The following is a 6,437-nucleotide window of genomic DNA, read 5'->3' as shown; positions in this document are numbered from 1 at the left end:
AATATATTATGTTGTTATGCTGTTAGGTGCCATGGAATCAGTCCTGACTCACAGTGACAGTATGTGCTACAGGAGGGAGCACTGCCCAGGCATGTGGCATCCCCACAATCCTTGCTATGCTTGAGCCCATCATTGCAGCCACTGTGTCAGTTCGTCTTGTTGAGGGTCTTCCTCTCTTTTGCTGACCCTCTACTTTACTAAGCATGATGTCCTTCTCCAGGAACTGGTTACTCCAGATAACTTGTCCAATGTACATGATATTAAGTCACACCATCCTAGCTTCTAAGAAGCATTCTGGCTCTAATTCTTCCAAGACAGATTTGTTCATTCTTCTGGCAGTCCATGTTATATTCAATATTCTTTTCCTTACCATAATTCAAAGACATCAATTCTTCTTAGGTCTACCTTATTCATTGTCCAACTTTCACGTTCGTATGAGGTGATTGAAAATACCATGGCTTGGGTCAAGGACAATTAGTCCTCAACCTAACATCTTTGTTTTTCAGCAGTTCGAAGAGATCATTTGCAGCAGATTTGCCCAATGCAATTTGTCATTTGGTTTCTAGACTGCTGCTTTCATGGGTGTTGATAAATATATTATAACCATATACATAACTATATCTTCACACCTAAAATAGGAGTCAGGGTCCTAATGCAACTCGTAAGATACAGTTGCTGTCAAGTTGTGTTAAAAAAAAAAAGAAAAAAGAAGACAACTGGAACCCAGTCGGAGAAGGCTTTTGTGTCCATGTGTGCATGTTGTTGACATGGAGGTTAGCAGAAACAGAGAGAAAAATGGCATGATCTTACAGGGGCAAGGAATCAGCCATCCTGAATTTCACATTCTAAAGCCTTGGTCTTTCAGGATTTTCACTGTCCTGGGATCAGAGTGACAATAAAAGTGCTCAGTTAATGAGGAGCTTTGAATATTGAGCCCCCAGGGATACAGAGACTGCAAATAGTCTGCCTGTGACCACCTCACTCAACATCCCTCCCCCAGGCAGGGAGCAGCACACCCAAGACTCCACCCACAGATAACCCTGAAGCCCAGGAGCCAGGTGTCCCACTCAATCTCTCTGCCTTTCCTCAGAACACATCCTCCACCTTCACCATCCAGGGGATTTATCAACATCATTCTACGGCGACATCAGCCAGGTAACTTAAAATTGCTTAGTTATTGTTTGGAAATAAGGACAGGTGTTTTACCACAGGTTCATTCCGGGGAAACTGTGTTGAGAGTACACGCATGAAATGATTGAACTCAAGTTTCCCATGGACTCCTGCCTGTCTTCTCTCTTCCTGACATGTTTCCTTCTATCTTTGCACCAGTCCCAAGAAGCTCCAATTCTACCAGTCTCTAATTCTGTCTCTATAATGGTAAAGACCATTTTCCTCCTGAACAGAAATCGCCCCTTCTCCAACATGATGACTGTGATAAAATTCTGTGATATTTTCTTGCATTCTTATGGTGATGAAATAGGGTTATCAGGTTTGCCTTATCTTCCCACCCCTGGTTCTTAAAACACATTTGTATTATTGCTATCACCTGGCTCTAATCTCGGAGGGGAGAAAAAACGTGAAGTCTGCAAGAGACACTTCAGAGTGCCTCCCTCTTTTGTTTTTCTCTGTAATATTACCAAATTTTTGAAGTAAATAATTTTACTGATGTTTCATGTCTGGGAGGATACATTTTTCTTTGTAAAGATGGATCTTTCCTTGGAGTAAGTGTGCCCATCCAGACTTGGTTAGAATATGCCCCTTGGGCTAGAAATCTAGGCCCACAATGAAGTTCACAGGGGCCCTGTTGTTTTTGTTAGCTGCCAGTGAGTGGGCCCTTGACACATGGCAACTCCTGCTCAACAGAACCAAAAGCTGCCATGTCCTGTGCCATCCTCATACTTGGTTGTGAACTGAACCATTTTAATACACAGAGTTTTTATTGGCTAATCTTCAGAAATAGGTCACCAGGCATTTCTTCCTGTAAAATTACAAAATATTTAAAATGATCATAAGAACTCAGATAGTGTAAAAAAAAAAAATGAACACCTTATCAACACTTTGCAGAATAAATAAATGTTGATGCTCAGCTATTGACCAAATTCACATATTTTTTATTAAATAATCAAATAATATGCACACAGGTGACACCAACTTTCTATTCTTCTCAATTTCTCATGACCCTGCCCTAGGTGCTCTTTACCTTTGGTGATGCAGCTACTGCTGGTATAGGGACCACGCACTTGATTGTCTTGTCACCTGATCTGTTCCATCAGATTCATCAACAATATGAAACCTAAAAACCAAACAAGTTTTTCTGGATTCCTTCTCCTGGCACTGACAGAGGATCTGGAACTGCAACCCCTTCTCTTTGCCCTGTTTCTGTTCATATATCTGATCACTGTCTTGGGGAACCTGCTCATCATCCTGGCTGTCAGCTCAGACCCTCACCTCCACACCCCCATGTATTTCTTTCTTGCCAATCTGTCCTTCACTGACATGTGTTTCAGCACCACCACAATCCCAAAAATGCTGGTGAATCTCAAAACACAGAATCAGAGCATCACGTATGCAGGCTGCCTCACCCAGGTCTGCTTTGTCTTGGTTTTTGCTAGTTTGGAAAGTTTTCTCCTGGGAGTAATGGCCTATGACCGCTAAGCGGCCATTTGTCACCCACTGACATACACAGCCATCATGAACCCCCAACTCTGTGGTCTGCTGATTCTACTCTCCTTGTCCATTACCACTGTGGATGCCTTGATCCACAGTCTCATAGTGTTGAACCTGTCTTTCTGCACAGATCGGGCAATTCCCTACTTCTTCTGTGAAGTTGTTCAGATCATCAAGATTGCCTGTTCTGATACCCTCCTCAATATCGCCTTCTTATATTTGGCAGCTACCTTACTAGGTGGTGTTCCTCTGTCTGGAATCATTTTCTCTTATACTCAAATTGCTTCTTCCATTTTGAGAATGCCTTCAGCAGGTGGAAAGTATAAAGCTTTCTCCACTTGTGGGTCCCACCTCTCAGTTGTTTCCTTGTTCTATGGAACAGGCTTAGGTACGTGTGTTAGTGCTGCATTTACACACTCTTCCAGGAAGACTGCAGTGGCTTCAATGATTTACACTATGGTAACTCCCATGATGAACCCCTTCGTCTACAGCCTGAGAAACAGGAACATGAAGGCAGCCTTGAAAAACATTTTCAAGTGCATACCTGCTTTTCAGTAATTAAATTATCTGCTTTGGGCCTGGCTTTCTAGTTTGCATCAAAGCGAAAAAATACTTATGAGCTAGAATCCCCGACTCTCCTATAACCAGGTTATTCTAAAATGACAAAATAACATAATGGCTAAGCAGCTAAGAAATCAAATGACACATAAACATTCGGCAAATCTGCTGCAAAAGACCTCTTTAAAGTGTTGAAAAGCAAAGTTATTACCTTGACGACTAAGATGCACCTGACCCAAGCCATGGTGTTTTCAGTCCCCTTCTATGCATGTGAAAGCAGGACGATGAATAAGGAAGACCAAAGAAGAATCAATGCCTTTGAATTGTGTTGTTGGAGAAGAATATTGAATATATCATGGACTACCAAAAGAAGGAACAAATCTGTCTTGGAAGAAGTACAATCAGAATGCTCCTTAGAAGCAAGGATAGCAAGACTACGTCTCACACACTTTGAACATGTTTTCAGGAGAGATCAGTCCCTCGGGAAGGACAGCATGCTTGGTAAAGTAGCGGGTCAACAAAAATGAGGAAGACCCTCAATGAGATGGATTGACACAGTGGCTATCACAATGGACTTAAGCATACCAAGGATTGGGAGGATGACTCAGAACCAGGCCATGTTTTGTTCTGTTGTACATAGGGTAGCTATGAGTCTGAACTACTCGATGGCACCTAACAACGACAATAACAAGTGCAATTCAACTTGGGATTGGACCCTGACTCTGCTCCTTGTGTAACCTCGGTTTCTTTCTTTCTTCTTCTTCTTTTTTTTTTTTTTTTGGTCAAGTTCTATAGAAGCAGTGCCTGAGGCAGGTGTTTTGTTATGTGACTTTGGGGGGCAGCAGAAGGGAAGTGGGTGGAGGTGAGGGGGGCCGGAAAAAGGAAAAAGTAAGGCTGTAGGAATAGCCAGAGACTAGCTTCAGTTTGATCCCATGGCTAGAGCCATGTGAATGGAAACCTAGAGTTAGTCCCAATGTGAGGGATGGGAGCTTACTTTTCATGCCCCGATTAGTAGTTACTGAGACATGTCACTGGTAAACTGTATGTGTCCAGGGTAACGTCAGCATTCACTGTATTCAGTTTCATTATGTATAAAATGATCAAATTAGATGGTCTCAGGACTTCAGAAGATTGTGAAATACCTGAACCTTTTCAGTAAGAAAGGCTTCAGTTCTAATAAGAAAATATAAACTCTACCCTAACATGCTTTCATTACAAGGACTTGAGAGTTAGAGAATGCACAAAAACAGGAGAGTAGGGCTTCATTCAGTCTCCTACAAGGTGGCTCCATCCTAGGACGGCTGCAACAGATCCAGGCATCATATCCACACATGATGCTCCGAGACGCAAAACTGACCTTCTCTGGGCCTATTGTTAATAGAGGTCTATTGTTAATAGACGTTTCCATGGAGTCATACAGAAGACATCTCCTCCTGTCTCATCACTTTGAATAGCATCATACATCCCTTCCTCATCAAATTTCTGCTATGGGGAAAAGCAAATACTATGACAGGCTCAGACTGACCATGCAGATTGTATTTCCTGTTGGGAAGTGAACCCCTGCAACCACTAAAATCACTTAAACAACAGCTGGCACATAAGTCTAAATACAATCCAACTGGGATCATTGTGTTCTACACGTTACGAGTATTTATAAGGCTTGTTATTCCTTTCTCTCAAACACTTCTACCACTTGATTCAGCAGTTTTATTAGTTTACCTTTTACTGGTCTTAATAATATAATCAAATGAATAATTATTCAGTAGGCTGGGTAGGGTTGATAGTTGTCATGGATTGAATTGTGTCCCCTTAAAATATCTGTCAACTTGGCTAGGTCATGTTTCCCAGTATTGTATGATTATCTACCATTTTGTCATCTAAAGTGATTTTCCTATGTGTTGTAACTCCTATTAATATGATGTTCATGAGAGGGATTAGGAGCAGTTACATTAGATAGTGCCTTAATCCAATTTCTTTTGAGATATAAAAGATAGAAGTGAGCAGAGAGACATGGGGGACCTCTTACCACCAAGAAAGCAGCACCGGTAGCAGAGTACCTTCTTTGGACCGGGTTCCACTGTGCCTGAGAAGCTCCTTCACCAGGGCACCATTGATTACAAGGATCTTCCCCTAGAATATATAGAGACAAAACCTTCCCCTGGAGCTGATGCCCTGAATTAGGAATTGTAGCCCAACAGACTGTGAGAGAATAAATTTCTCTTTGTCAAAACCATCCACTTGTGGTATTTCTGTTATACCAGCACTAGAAAACCAAGACAATAGGTCTTTTTGGAACGCTATGTCCTTGATCCTTTCTTACTGATTCATTGGTCAGAGTGTATATGAGATGTTTCTCTTCTCTTTAGTCACCTTATTTTGCAGTTTTTCTTTCTCATCTCTCGTGAGCCCACACAGAAGTTGAATAAAATTAATTAAATCACTAAAGTTTTAAAGGGCTTGCTCTACTCTTATGCATCTCATGTAAAATTTTTTAATGTGTATTTGTGAGGAAAACAGTTTCTGTGGCGGTGGACTTTATTATGAAGAAGACGTGTTGAGTGTACTGCAGGCAGCAGAAGAGGGAGATGACTTTTCCCACAGGCACAAAGAAGTGGGATCATTAGTCAGAATCATCTCTGTAGCATGGGGATGACAACAATTCAGGGGTTGTAGGAGAATCAGTGGAGTATATAGAAAGCCTACTGTTCAAGTCATCATTGATGGTGGTGGTAGGATTGTGTTCAGCAGCACACTTGGAGGACACCTCACCTGGCACACCAGGTGTCTTCTAGCGCAAAGCTGGTCCATTTGTGTTCATACTGCAGGTTTACATACTTCACCAAAGAGTTACTGACTCTGATCTCTGGGGAGACAATCCAATGATTAGTATCCACTTTTTGATACTTTGATGCACACTAAAATCTGAGGAACATGACTTTAAAATAAAAAGATCATGAGAGAATGTATTTAAAATCTGAAATATGATTGAATCAGGGAAAGACAGGAAAGAAAGAAAAGGCCAAGATAGATGTCAGAGGGGACTCTGAAACTTGCTTTTGAACTTCGAGTAGCTAAAGCAAAAGGAAAAAAATAATGAATTAAAAAAGCTGAACATAAGATTTCAATGGGTGGCTCGAGAAGACAAAGTATTATAATGACATGTGCAAAGACCTGGAGTTAGAAAACCAAAAGGTACGAACACGCTCATCATT

At 41.4% G+C, this 6,437-nt stretch overlaps 1 pseudogene; it reads left to right on the top strand.

The window, feature by feature from the left end:
* The first annotated feature begins 2,481 nt into the window (after positions 1–2,481).
* On the top strand, positions 2,482–3,225 carry LOC126070933 (olfactory receptor 7G3-like; annotated as a pseudogene).
* Positions 3,226–6,437: the final 3,212 nt, after the last annotated feature.

The sequence above is a fragment of the Elephas maximus genome, chromosome 3 (genome assembly GCF_024166365.1).
Source record: "Elephas maximus indicus isolate mEleMax1 chromosome 3, mEleMax1 primary haplotype, whole genome shotgun sequence".
NCBI lineage: Eukaryota > Metazoa > Chordata > Mammalia > Proboscidea > Elephantidae > Elephas > Elephas maximus.
Note: the sequence above shows the minus strand (reverse complement) of the source record. Positions and strands in the feature narration are given on the sequence as shown.